General features: G+C 38.3%; 1 protein-coding gene and 1 long non-coding RNA gene across 5 annotated transcripts in view; one reads left to right on the top strand and one right to left on the bottom strand.

Annotated features, from left to right (window-relative positions):
• Window positions 1-15,328, bottom strand: part of LMBRD1 (LMBR1 domain containing 1) — a 117,704-nt gene that overhangs the window by 1,321 nt on the left and 101,055 nt on the right. The window lies entirely within an intron of this gene.
• The window catches only part of LOC309666666, a 64,622-nt gene that overhangs the window by 46,225 nt on the left and 3,069 nt on the right, over window positions 1-15,328 (top strand). Inside the window, exon 2 of one of the 2 annotated variants that reach the window (XR_014267220.1) lies at window positions 2,668-2,776. The exons of the other annotated variant lie outside the window; for it this stretch is intronic. This is a non-coding gene — a long non-coding RNA (uncharacterized lncRNA). The remainder of the gene's footprint in view (window positions 1-2,667; window positions 2,777-15,328) is intronic. 2 annotated transcript variants of the gene reach the window in all.

Here is a 15,328-nt window from a genome sequence, read left to right as displayed (position 1 = left end):
AGACAGCATTATAGCTTGAATTTAAAAAGAAATCACTTACTTTTCTCCTTCAAAAAAAAAAAAGTAACATTTAAAGAGAAACTGGTAGACTGGTTACTTGATATTTGTGTGAGACTCCGTACTATTTTATCCAGATACATTGTTTCCATTATTTTACAAAGTCCTTTATACATATATCTAGTAAAGGAAGTCTAAGGAAATACTTGTTTATGAAAACCACTGTCCCATGGATTTCTGAAAAGCAGCATTAGGTTCTATTTTATCCCAACCCTCCCCTCCCTTCCCCTACAGTTCAGCATGTCCTTCCGGATGGCTCAATGCCCAGTTGGACAGACAGCCTCTGCTTCTGGCAGGAAAACATGCCATTTCACAGGGAAGCACCTTCCCCTCGCAAGCAGGACAGCAATTTAATGCGGATCCTCTGATCCCCACGGGCCCCCTTCGTACTCCTCGTTCTCTTTCTCAGCACAAAAGGCTAAGAGGAATATTCCAAGCTTCCTAAGGAAAACCAGAAAGGTATCGAGCAGCAGGGGAGGGACAAATGTTTCTCTCCTGTCCTACAGTCCCTGGCCCCCCAGATCACGCCCCCCAGCCAGATCACGGCCCTCCAGGTCATAGCCTCACACCAGATCACGGCCCCCCAGGTCACGGCCTCACACCAGATCATGGCCCCCCAGACCATACCCCCCCAGATCACGCCCTCCCCCCAGATCACGGCCCCCCAGATCACGCTCCCCCCAAGATCACGGCCTCACACCAGATCATGGCCCCCCAGGTCACGGCCCCCCCAGATCACGGCCTCACACCAGGCACCAGAGCTCAGGCAGCAGAGACGCCTCCCTGCAGGAAAGCCACTGGTCAGCCACTCTGCCCCACAGCGAATTCTCCCCTCTATCACAGAAGGTGCTTCACAGTTATATCACATACTCAATTTGCCACTTTTTCCACTGGATTGGCCTGAATATTCCACAGTACCCATCAGGATACCTGGCATTCATATTCAGTATGACTGCTGAAAAACTAAACTTTTTAAAAAGGGGGTATTTTACTTTAAAATCATATTGCTAAATAATACATTTTCTAATTTCTTTTGACTAAAATCTGAGAAGATTCCAAGGATGTCAAAACAAGATGCTCTGAATATGCCTCGAAAATGAAAGTATAACTTAAATGTCCAGCACGGCAAAGCAAGTCCAGGCCCTGGTCTTGACGGACTTGGCGTCAGGTATCATTTGGTCACTTCTCTGCCGTGTGAACAGGCAAGTCTGAAGCACGAGACTCTGCTTGTCACCACACTTCCTGATAGGGTCATCCTGAAGACCAAACGAGGGTTGCAAAGGGGCAGTTAATGTCCATTTTCTTCTTCAAGATATACCAAGACCATGATAAAGAATACAACTTTCAAGAGCTGCTCAAATGGTGCCAATAAAAACTCATCTTAAGATTTTAGAAGATTATGTGCACGCTAGTAGTGAGGAAAATACTCGCTTAGGTATTAGTATCACGACTACTCTGTACATGTTCATTATTCTTCTGTCTCTACAGTCAAAACAGATACAAATGAATTTGGTGAAATTTAAATGTGTATAATTCAGTAAAAGGATACCTGCTGCACAGTAATATACCTTTAAATAAAAATAACCAATTTGAAATGAAGAACGGAATGGGCTGTAAAAAATGCCTGTTCACAGTTATTTTAAAAACATCAACAGTATCTTTCATGGCGTAAGCAATACATGAGCTCTACTGTACAAGTACAAACCTGTTTTTTTTTTTTTAAATAAATTTATTTATTTATTTATTTTTGGCTGTGCTGGGTCTTCGTTGCTGCGCGCGGGCTTTCTCTAGTTGCGGTGAGCAGGGGCTACTCTTCGTTGCCATGCGTGGGCTTCTCATTGCAGTGGCTTCTCTTGATGCAGAGCATGGGCTCTAGGCGTGTGGGCTTCAGCAGTTGTGGCGTGTGCGGGCTCAGTAGTTGTGGCTCCCGGGCTCTAGAGCGCAGGCTCAGTAGTTGTGGCGCGCGGGCTTAGCTGCTCTGCGGCGTGTGGGATCTTCCCAGAGCAGGGCTCGAACCCGCGTCCCCTGCATTGGCAGGCAGATTCTTAAGCACTGCGCCACCAGGGAAGCCCACAAACCTGTTTTTAAAAAGTTATTCAACCTTCTCAACACTGCTAATGCTCTAAACTTAAAAAATAAAAAGTTCTATTACTCATTTCCATACCTAAAGGTATTTGGGGGGTCAGAACTTGAGTGAACTAGAAATTTCAAGGCCAGAACAGGGATTACAAGACAGAGGCTGAGCTGGCAAAAGCAGGTAGAATCAAATCACTTTTCCCAGGGGGTCTAATAATCCACTGAGTGACATTTTAAATTGGCTATACCTGCTGATTATTTTCCCCACCACAAAAAAACGTATCTTAAATATTTTTCCTATCACATTATTTTACATGTTTACCACTTTCAAAGGCTGGAGATTTGATGCAAGCCTTCTAAAATAAGAAAAAAATGTACATTGTTAGTGTTCTGCTTTGTTGTTGAAAAAGTATGTAACAGCTTTTATAGTTATGTTTATATGTATATGTCATTATATTTATATGTGTATGAAGTGGCATATGTCCACAGAGGAATTTTAGTTAATAATCCCCATGCATATATTTTATGTTCGAGCGGTAACTTCACACTGAATACACCATCTGCCACCTCCCAGCTGCCCACCTGAATCACAGATATCTAGGAGATCTAGAGAGGTGTTTCTACTGCTATCTAAAAAACTACAGTAAGTATTTCGAACTTGGTTTGGCCTTCAAAGTAAATGTGAATTCCTCAATTTAGGGAGTGCATTCTAAAACCGGAATTGTTCAGGAGACTTCTGGCTGTTATTCCTCACAGGGACACATAAACTTCCAATTACACCAAAGAGTGCATGTTTACAACGAAAAACTAAAAATAGGGGTTCAGACAAAATTTTTTCTTCAGACAAAGTGGCCATACAGTAAAGATCAAGATTAAAAGAGCCAAGAGAGAGCACCTAGAGCATATGAACAGAATGAAAGTCCTGCTTCTACCACCCTCCCCCTATCTGTTCTCACTTATCATCAAACTAGATGAGTAACCAACAGAAAGCGCAATTAAACCTCTGCCTCTCATGGAACAGCTGCCTTTATAAATATACCTGATAGATTTTATACTACTTATTTATTGTGTCCTTTTAGACCACTGGTTATGTCATTGTTAATGTATGCTGACTGCCACTAACATAACTTTGCTCATTAACTATAATAAACAGCACCTTCTACTTTAAATAGATTTTGAAAAACAATACTTGGCGCCGATTTAAGCCACCATGATGTCATCACCATGTTACACCTTCACTTGAAATCAGCTTAGAGTTAATTAACTCTATATTTGTACTTTACTTATAAAACAAATCCTTATGTTAACATGTGCATTCAGAGAGAGGGCATGTGGGAAAATTCATGTACCACAGAGAATTTTAAAGCAATTTCTTTGTTTGACTAGTGACAAAAAAACTGGGAGAAGATTGGACTATTGAGAACACCACTTCCTTTCTCATGGTTGCCCGTGATCACGCTAACTTTGGTTTCTGATTAGGGTCTTGCTACTACTGAATACAACAGACATACAAATCTTAACTGTAAACAGGCTGAGGATCTCAGGCTTTATTGTGATATGATTAGGAATTATTTATCAAATGGTTTTAACAAAGGGGATAACATGAGTGCACTGCAGGCTGGCAGAGGGAACTGAGAGTAGGAAGAGGTTCATCAAACCAGGAAACAACCCAAGTGAAAACACGAGCTGTCGGGATGAAAGGAAGGCTGGATCTGAGGTTCTGAGGAGTAAAATGCCAGTGAGTAACTACTGTCAAATGGATTTACAGCATGTGAAATATATACGCACAAAAAGATGTGAGCAACTAGCAACATATATCCAAATAAGGGAGGGCAGAAAAAATTTAAATATGTAATAAAAACCAAAATTGTATGCTCATCTGAAACTTAACAAATGGCATACAGTTTAGTAATGTTTTGTTAAGTCTCACTGCAGGAGCTGTGGGTAAAAGGGAAAGAAAGAATTGGTGAACATCAAAAATCATAGAAATTCTAAAGGAAATTGATTTATTATATTTTATGGATATATAAATTGTACCAGGCTAATAAAGATAGCATTTGTCACATGTTTCGTACTAAAGAGTAACTTTTTATAGTGACTGTTTTTTTTTTTTTTTTTTTTATTTAATTTATTTATGGCTGTGTTGGGTCTTCGTTTCTGCGCGAGGGCCTTCTCCAGTTGCGGCAAGTGGGGGCCACTCTTCATCACAGCGCGCGGGCCTCTCACTATGGCAGCCTCTCTTGTTGCGGAGCACAGGCTCCAGACGCGCAGGCTCAGCAATTGTGGCTCACGGGCCCAGTTGCTCCGCGGCATGTGGGATCTTCCCGGACCAGGGCTCGAACCCGTGTCCCCTGCATTGGCAGGCAGACTCTCAACCACTGCGCCACCAGGGAAGCCCTATAGTGACTGTTTTAAGAACCAGTATCATCTGTGTTGAGCTCTGATTACATTTATTTAAGTTTAATGTATTTCAAAGATGCTAAAATATGTATTGCTCCTTTAAGAAAGAATGAACCTAATTTCATTTGTCTTGACCATATAAAAATAATTGGCCATACACAACTTATAAAAGAGAGTTACAAAGGTAAGCATTAGCATAACATGTAGACACAATCTTAAACTGTATTAGTAAACTCTAAATTAATTAGATTTACTATTACTCTTAATTGTCCAAGATAGTAAAATATAAAACAACTGCTTTCTATTACTTTATCTTTTTCATAAAATGATAGTAATTTAAGGGGTACAGCAGAAAATATTAGAGGTAGAAAATTGAGATTTGGTTCTTGAGTCTGCCACTTGTATTTACTGTGAGATTCTGGAATCATTTAACTTCTAAGTAGCAGTTTCTTTCTAAGTGTCACTGAGATAATATCTACTTCTGATGGATAGTGATAAGATAAACTGAACTTCTGAGAATTAAATTAGAGAGAATTCTACATGTGCTTAAAAAAAAAAAAAAGGTTGATGTTTTAGGAGACAGCATCCTTAAGCAAGGATCTGTAAAAAGTGGCTGAGAAGTTTTACAAAATCACCTGGGCTGGCTTCAGAGTGGATTCCAAAGAACTGAGAAACCTTACACCTAGTTAACTTCAGTGTACTGTCCTAGCTGAACTTTTATCAACACAATCAAAATGTCGCCTCGAAAAAGAACTTCGACAGTAAGAGACTTTCTGGATCTCAAGCAAAACCCAAGAAAAACATGCTCTGATCAATACTTAATGTTCTGGTCTGCACGGCCGCCTCACTGGACAACGGACACAATACCAGCCCATGTCAGTGAGGCCCTCTTCTGACTCCAGGCCCACCGAGAAACTATGTGACTATAAACTTGGCTTTCCAGATTCCTTCCTCCATTGAGAATTCACTAGCCCTGAGCCTCTAGTTTCTTTAATGGTTATACTTCCTATGGTATATTAATAAACTGCCATCTGGCTAAAACATTAGTTTCCTCTCCACTTATCTGGAGCGAAATACAGATGTTGGAGATCAAGCAGGATTCTTAAATAATAATTCTATCTCATCACTCTAACTTCAATATTGCTCTGCCCATTTGATGGGTAGAATTAAATCGAATGAGGCTATCAACACAGTTATTATTTGTCAAGCGAAAGATGATAAGTTTACAGTACTTAACCATGAAGGACTATTTTAACTTGTTGAACACAAAGCCTTCTGGTTCAAGAGGGCAGACTGAGCACAGTCATTTGTTCCCTGTGCTGTTTCCCAGGACCTCATGAAAGTTATGGAGCAGGAATAAAGCCAGGAGCAAACTTTAACAGTGAAGAGAATGGGGGGCAGGCCACCCGGTGATGGGAGACCTCAGCAGTATTCTGGAAGATGAAGCCACATTTGAAAGGTCTCCAGTAAAACAGCTGGTTTCCTTCTCATTCACTTTAAAATATAACTTAAGGATCAAGAAACCCCAGTCATACAGTCCCCAGTGATGAGGCTTCCCAGGTTCCTGATACTTGAATACAAACTAGCATAAATATGAATGAATCATCAGATATATACAGAAAACGATCAGCACGAGGGGAAAGAACAAGATAAAGAGAAATGCTCCAAGATGAACTGAACTGTAATTGACTTAAAGAAAACGAATGAGAAAAATGTTTAGTATCTTCACATATTGGTGAAGATATTACATCCATAAAACAAAGATGCTTGAAAAAGAAAAATGGGACACATAAAGTACCTCAAGGAAAGTACAAATTTGTTACATGAAATAAAAAATTCAGGGTATAGTTTGAAGATAAAGCTGAATACATATCCAAGAATCTAGAGCAAAATGGTAGGCTGAAAATACGAAATACGAGAGGAGACAGATGATGAATTGAAGATATCCAGCAACTAATGAACAAGAGCTCCCCAAGGGGAAAATGGAGAAAACAGAAACTATCAAGTTAACTTCAAAAGAAGAAATAGACTGGCGCTGGATTTCTCACCAGTAAAAAATGAAACACAGATGGTGCAATGCCTTTAAAGTTCTAAAAGAAATGAAGTCTTCCATAGAATTCTAAGCACAAACCCATCAATTCTATCAATTGTGAGGATATAATACTTTTCAGATATACATTTTGCACAAAGCATTTCTTTTCTTTAACTCTAGGTAAACTAAGAGCTTTGGGAAGGAAATCAAGAAAGAAGATATGGTTTCTAATGCATCAGAAGTCCAATGAACAGAAATTATAACATTAGAGCTGAACACCACAATTAGAAAGCAATTAATCCAAAGAAAAGGGGTCAGTAGGTACTTAGAAGGAAGTAAATACAATGGGTTTCCTCCAACAGATAAAGTGAGCAAGAAGCAACAAGACACTAGGTAGATATCAATCTTATGTTACTTTAAGAACATTTTTTAACAAGAGAAAGAAAAAAAGGAACAAATTTTAAAAGTGGTTCAATTCTACAAATGCTGGTTGAACAAGGCAGAAAAATATACTCATATATATCTATATGTTTTCTTATCCTCAAGGAGCTTACACGTTCCTATAAAAGGGTAGGACAGAGATAAGACACATAAATGACGATAGATTAAGACAGAGTGAGGTCATGTCATCAGAAGTATAAATGCTATGGGGATTCAAATGAAAAAAAGAGAAACGGCACACGTGTTTGGAGATTCAAAAAAGAAGGTCAGGTTTGAAAGAAACCTTGTAAGATGGCCAGGATTCTGACTGACAAAGATGGGAGGAGATGGGTAGAAATTGGCTGTGACATTCCAAGAACAAACAGTTGAAAAGCAAAAACGGAAAAGATGGCCACGTTCAGGAAGTGTATGAAAAAAGGCTGGAAACATGCAGGACAGGTTAGAGAGTGGAATCCTTCAGTCCTCGGCTGAATTTATCAGATGGTACAGGGCAGCACTTAAGGTTCCTGGTGGAGGAATGACATTGTCAGAGGACTTTAGAACAGTGGTTTCCACAGTGTGGTTTCCAGACCAAAACCGTCAGAAAATTCTAGGGTCCCTCCTCAGATCCACTGAATCAGAAATTTTGCGATGTATTTCGCAAGCCTTCCAAGTGATTCTGATGCACACGAAACTTCGATAACCCCTGTTTCAGAACAATTAGGCTACCAGCACTGTGTAGTGTGGATCAGAGTGGAGCACTAGTTAAAAGGCTCAGCAATTCATCTGACATGTCATTTAGGTGAGATGTGAGGGTCACTATGGCAACAGACTCTGCATCCCTTAGCAACTGATTAGCTGAAGAGAAAGTGAATGAAGAGAACTGTGCATTGAAGAATGATGGTAGTAAAAGAAATAGTGAAGTCAGGACGTACGGTCCAAGACCTTATCTGATAGTTTGTACTTCCCCAATAATTATTCATTTTAAACATTTTTATAAAAGCACATTACCAAAATAAGAAGGCTCTGTATATTATTTTCATATGGTTGATAAGTCTCATTTAGGACTACCCATAGATTAAGCTAACACACTAACATCTTAATTTCGCTTTCTTCCTTGACCCTGCACACCACACCGCAACTACACACGTGCTTTCAGCCGTAAGGGAAACCTAATGAAAAAATGTGCGGTAACCAACGGTAGACTGAGAAGTTATTAGGTTTCTTATTAGTTCTCAGTTTATGATGGAATACCAAGAACAAAACAAACAGTCAAACAGGTTCAAAGGAAAAAAAAGGACAGCCTTGAAAGTTGCATAGATTTTAAAAGACAATTATTCTAGATATTATCAAATACAGAATATAAAATATTAAGCAATGTTTTCTAATTAAAACTCTAAAAACACAGACATAACCCCTTTCTCTCTGATATGCTATACTCGACTCCTCAGCAAATCCCACTGGCTCTACCTTCAAAATCTATCCAGAATCTGACTACTTCCTGCCACTTCCACTACCACCATCAGCTCTGCCTTGGATTCCTGCAAAAGTTCTCTCAACTTCCCTTTGCCCTTGGTTTATTACAGTCTATCTCAGGGGCTGGTAAACTTTACCCCAAAAGAATACATTTAGACTGTTCCTTGTTTTTGCAAGTTTTGCTGGAACACGGCCACGGCATCCGTGACGTACCGTGTACTGCAGCTTCTGTGCTGCAGTGGCAGAGCTAAGCAGCGTGGACCCTACTGTAGGTCCCACAGAGCCTAAAATATTGACTATCCAGTCCTTTAGAGAAAAAGGTTGCCAGGCCCTGGTCTACATATCACATCAAGTCATCTGCTCACAACCTTCTAGACTTTCCATATGAGCGTAAAACCTGAAGTCCTTTACCTTGATGATTTGCCCTTCCTCTTACTCTTCCAGGCTCCCCTCCCCCTCCCCACTCTGCACCTGCTGTCACCTTGGTCTGCAGGGCTTCTCCCCAGGAATCTCACTTCCTGAAGGTCGTTTTGCCCAGATGTCAGCTTCTCAGTAAGGATTTCCTTTCTACTCTACTCTACTCAGCATTTCAAACCGTCCCTCCTTCTGTGCACCGCTTACCCTCCTTTGTCACTTTATTTTTCTCCATAATGCTTACCGCCTGACATACTTATTTATCTCCTTCTACTAAGTAAGCTCCATGGGGACAGGAACATTTGAGCTTTGTTCACTGTTGTGTCACTAGTACCTGGAATAGTGCCTGGCACATACTAGATATCAATATAAACATTTGTTACATGAAAAAGCAAGGAAGAATAGATAAGAAAAACTAAATGATCATATGGAATCCTGGAAATTAAGACATTTATAAATTTATTTTAGAATTTCAAGACACACAGGCTTTGATTCTCAGTACTAGAAAAAATGATATGTCAATATCTTCCAAAGGTGTTCAAATTGCAAAGGCTGTTATTATTGTTGCATTCCTCAAATAAATAGGATAACTTTCTAAATAAGGCTATCAAAATTATCACAATTCTAGGTGACCTTTCTCCTCATCTTTAGACTAAACCTAACTGTCCTTAACTTTCCCATCCCCACCTCCAAATTTGCAGAGTATAAGACAAAAAGACCATATAGTGTTTTTTTTAAAGGCCCCATGTGCTTGAGTCTGAGGGAAAGGATTACATATATTCTCCTGAAGTGGATCTTCTTGTTACAAAATTCCAGAAAGCTAAAATTAATTAGCTTCACTTAACATGGGGTAGGAGGTATTAAATTTAAAGTCCATATTCAAACCTGTCTTTTAAATCCACACAGAAAGAGTCTGGTACCATTTTCATTTCAAATTACATTTATGGACCACCCACTTGGGCACACAGCACCACAGGAGACATTAACAAATACTGTCATCACAAAGCATCAGTGTCCCTTTTTAACCTCAGGCCATACAGCTAAGTTTCTAACGAAATCCCTTGACCAGCTTCATTTTCAGCCTCTTAAAATTGGCTTTCCTTAAAATGAGCTTTTTATTTATAACTGTATACCAAACATCAAGTGTAAACTAGTGGAGTAACTCCTTTAATAAAACTAGTTTTAAACAGAAGTCTCTCCTGCAAAATACATTTTTCAATTTAAAAAAAATTTTTTAATTTTATCTTTTATTTTTTAATTTTGCTTACAGGCGAAAGTATTGGTAGGTTAAAAAAAACAATCACCTGAATCCATTGTTAGTGATTATGTAAGTACTTGAGCACCACTGCTTAGTTACCTTGACTTATAAAATCTCCTGGAAGCTCAGAAGTTCAAGTAGAAAGAAACATTTCATATTCTGGGAAAAAGATGTTACCAAGAATTCGAGAATTACATTTTTTCAGGGAATTCCCTGGCGGTCTAGTGGTTAGGGCTCCGCGCTTTCGCTGCTGAGGGTGCAGGTTCACTCCCTGGTTGGGGAACTAAGATCCCACAAAGCCGTGCGGCATGGCCAAAAGAAAAAAAAAGAAATACATTTTTTCAAAGTCTCAGTAACTACCCTCCCCACTGCTACCTTTCAACAAACTGGAAGGAAATAAGTCTTCTCTATAATCCATAGCTACTGGGCAGACGCATGCCACTATCTGGTCTCTCACTGTTTTCATTCTTTAAAAAGGCTTAACGGTGTTTTTTCTTTAGTTACAGAATAAAAGCTATTTATCAACAACAACAAAAAACAGTGAATATTTATTTCTTTATTCCACATCTTGTTTCCCGGAGGTACAGCCCGACTTTATATATACATATATATACACATTTTTTTCTTATTGAAGTAGAGTTGATTCACAAAGTTGTGTTAATTACTGCTGTACAGCAAAGTGATTCAGTTATGCATATATATACATTCTTTTCTTACATTCTTTTCTATTATGGTTTATCACAGGTTTTTGAATGTAGTTCCCTGTGCTGTACAGTAGGACCTTGTTGTTTAGCCATCCTCTGCGTAATAGTTCGCATCTGCTCACCCCAAACTCCCACTCCATCCCTCCCACAACCCCCTCCCCTTGGCAACCACAGGTCTGTTCTCTAGTCTGTTTCTGTTTCATAGATAAGTTCATTTGTGTCATAGTTTAGATTCCACATCTAAGTGATATCATATGGTATTTGTCTTGCTATTTCTGACTTATCCTCACATGGTATGATAATCTCTAGGTCCATTCATGTTGCTGCAAATGGCATTATTTCATTCTTTTTTTATGGCTGAGTAATATCCCATTGTATATATGTACCACATCTTCTTTATCCATTCATCTGTCGATGGACATTTAGATTGTTTCCATGTCTTGGCTATTGTACATAGTGCTGCTATGAACATAGGGGTGCATGTATCTTTCTAAATTATAGTTTTATCTGAATATATGCCCAGGAGTGGGATTGCTGGATCATATGGTAATTCTAGTTTTAGTTTTCTGAGGAACCTCCATACTGCTTTCCACAGTGGCTGCACCAGTTTACATTCCCACCAACAGTGTAGGAGGGTTCCCTTTTCTCCACATGCCCTCCAGCATTTGTTATTTGTAGACTTTTTAATGATGGTCATTCTGACCCATGTGAGGTGGAACCTCCTTGTAGTTTTGATTTGCATTTCTCTAGTAATTAGCAACACTGAGCATCTTTTCATGGCTGGTATGTCTTCTTTGGAGAAATGTCTGTTTAGGTCTTCTGCCCATTTTTCAATTGGGCTGTTTTTTGTTGTTGTTGTTGAATTCTATGAGCTGTTTGTATATGTTGGAAATTAATCTCTTGTTGGTCACATCATTTGCAAATATTTTCTCCCATTCTGCAGGTTGTCTTTTCGTTTTGTCTATGGTTTCCTTTGCTGAGCAAAAGCTTGTAAGTTTGATTAGGTCCCATTTGTTTATTTTTGTTTTTATTTCTACTGCCTTAGGAGACTGACCTAAGAAAACACTGGTACAATTTATGCCAGAGAATGTTTTGCCTATGATCTCTTCTAGGAGTTACATGGTGTCATGTCTTATGTTCAAGTATTTAAGCCATTTTGAGTTTGTGTGTGACATGAGGGAATGTTCTAACTTCACTGATTTACATGCAGCTGTCCAGCTTTCCTGACACCACTTGCTGAACAGACCGTCTTTTCTCCATTGTATGTTCCTGCTAAAGACTAACTGATTGTAGGTGTGGTGGGTTTATTTCTGCGCTCTCTATTCTGCTCCAATGATCCATATTGTTTTTGTGCCAATACCACGTCATTTTGATTATTGTAGCTTTGTAGTATTGTCTGAAGTCTGGGAGGGTTACACCTCCTGCTTTGTTCCTTCTCTTCAGGATTGCTTTGGCAATTCTGGGTCTTTTATGGTTCCATATAAATTTTAGGATTATTTGTTTTAGTTATGTGAAAAATGTCATGGGTAATTTGATAGGGATTGCATTAAATCTGTAGATTTCTTTGGGTAGTATGTCCATTTTAACATTATTAATTCTGCCAATCCAACAGCATGGGATATCTTTCCATTTCTTTGAATCATCTGCAGTTTCCTTTATTAATGTTTTATGGTTTTCAGCACATAAGTCTTTTACCTCCTTGGTCAGGTCTTCCTAAGTATTTTATTTTTTTGGATGTGATTTTTAAGGTATTGTTTTTTTACATTCCCTTTCTGATATTTCATTGTTAGTGTAAAGAAATGCAACCTATTTCTGTATGTTAATATTGTATCCTGCTACCTTGCTAAATTCATTTGTCAGTTCTAGTTGTTTTTGTGTGGAGTCTCTAGGGTTTTCTAAATATAGTATCGCGTCATCTGCATACAATGACAACTTTACCTCTTACCTACCAATGTGGAATACTTTTCTTTTTCTTGTATGATTGCTGTGGCTAGGACTTCCAATACTATGTTGAATAGAAGAGGTGAGAGTGGGCATACTGGTCTTGTGCCAATTTTAGTGGGAAGGCTTTCAGCTTTTCACTGTTGAGCATTATTTTGGCTGTGAGTTTGTCATAAATAGTTTTTATTAGGTTGAGATATGTTCCCTCTATACCCACTTTGGTAAGAGTTTTTACCATGAATGGATGCTGAATTTCTTTTCCTGCATCTACTGAGATGTTCATGTAGTTTCATCTTTTGTTTATGTGGTGTATCACATTGATTGCTCTAAGTATGCTGAACCATCCTTGTGAACCTGCAGCCTGACTTTTACACTGTTTATGCACAAAAGCATAAAACATGAGATAATATATACATTCTTCCATCTATCATTAAAAATATGAATATTTTTCTGTCAAAACATATAAAGCTGTATCATTACATTGTATGTAACGTTATTTCAAGTATCCTCATTGATGGGTAAATACCCAAGTTGTTTCTTTTTGTTTGCTATTTCTTATCTAACCTTGGTGGGATGTGGAAACTGGTTAGTATTGGAGGAGCAAGAAAATGCAAATATGATTTCAAGATTTCCCTCTGAGTAAACAGTTTAGGGCACACAAAAGGCAGAGGACAACTCCTGCTACCCTATGAGATGAGGATGACAGATGGAAACTAAGTGGAAGAGGGAAGGAAAGGAGTTCAACCTTGGAATTGAGGTTTAAGGGGTTGGCAGGACATTCATTTTGGTATAGATAAACCAGATAGTGGTTAGAAGATAGGAATGGAAATCTAAGATTCTGAATTTATTGATTAAATTATTAATACCCCTTAAATTATCCAGCATAACTAGGCTTATTTATTGTCAACTGTCAAGTCTCCAAAACATGACTTAGAAAACCTCATTGATCTAGTAAAGCTACATTTATTAGACTAACTGCAGTGAGGGAGATCAAGGAGGGCAAAGAGTATTTATAAGGTTTAAGGGGCTGGGTTGGACCACTTTAATCAAGGGCTTAGACACAGTGGGGAACAGGCTAGAATTGGGCTACGTTTATGACATAGGTTTTGGGTTGGTGGACGCAGTGAAATGAGAAATCCCGAAGCAAATCTTCTTGGGCAATTAATCTTGGTAAGTAAGCTATTGGAGTTGTTTCACAGTAGGAGTTGTCAACCACTTGTGTTTGTCCTCGGTGGTACTTAACACAGGGGCAGGGAAATGCGTCTGCGCCCAGAATTGTTGAGCATTAGCAACACAATGTTGGTGTCAGTTCCCCACATCTTATGGGATTAAAAAGCTTTTAAAACTTACAGAGCAGCATTTGGGAATGGTTTAGACTTTAGTCTACTATGAATTGTTAACAAGAGAGTGCCCTGGAATGGATAAGATGCTAGAGTTGGAGTACATATGGAAAATATCCAGAAAGAAGGCACTAGGTTTCTGACACTATCATAAGAAGTGACTTTGACTAGAAAATCCTCCTGTTTCGCTCACAGCTTTCTGAGCAAATGCTTAACATAAGAGAGTGTAAAAATTGCTCTATCTTTAAAAATAGGTGAGAAATTTACAGAAATATCTTAAATTGTTTAAGTAAGCTGGATTATATAACCAAACATAGAATACCATCTTTGCATTTAAATTGGTGGGTTATTTAAATATATGAAAAAATTCTTCAACAAGTTTTCAAGTATTATGTGCCTTTAGAGGTTTAATTTCTGAAGAGTTTTTATTATGTTCTTTGTGGATTTAAACTGTCCTTTTGCAGAGCCTCAAAAGGAGTAGATTCTGTAAACCTAGTCAAAGAATGACTCATTTTCCACAGCTGAATATTCCTATAGTTAAACCAAGGTTTATTTGATGCTAGAAATTTATACAAGAAATGACAGGAAAATGTGAGAGATAAATTATTTTGTAGCAGATTCAAAACTGAAAGTAAACACAAAAGATCAACTCACTTGCACAAGAAGGTATACTTTTTAATCTAAATTGCTTAGGGAATTACCAGATAGCATACACTGTATTCACTAATTCTTATGTTCAAAATATGTTCTGTCATTTTGTGGGGCAAAATTCATCTTGTTGAACCACTGGGCCTATCAATTTAAATTTTTTGGAATTTAAGAAAAATAATATATAGAAGTGTAAATTTTTAAAAGGAAATAAGTAATATATAATTATATAAATAATGTAATTATAATACCCCCAAAATGGTAATTAGAAGTGGTTATCTTTAGCAATTCCATATTGTGGCCTGCACTTGGAACTGTCAGTTTTTAAAATAGTAGCCATCTGGTGGTGTACAGTGGTTCTCATGTGTTTTTTTCCCCTCCCTTTTATCATTTTCTCAAAATATATACACTTATGTTTTCTGAACCATATATCATGTGATTTAACCTCTTAACAACAGAGCACTTTTTAATAGCCGGATGTTCTCTTACATAACCAGAGAACAGCTATTAAATTTAGGAATTTTAATTATGATTCTATTTTTTAAAATGTGCTCTACAGTCC

This window comes from Balaenoptera physalus (assembly GCF_965194825.1).
Source record: "Balaenoptera physalus genome assembly, chromosome: 9".
Lineage (NCBI taxonomy): Eukaryota > Metazoa > Chordata > Mammalia > Artiodactyla > Balaenopteridae > Balaenoptera > Balaenoptera physalus.
This window is presented reverse-complemented; position numbering and strand designations above follow the sequence as displayed.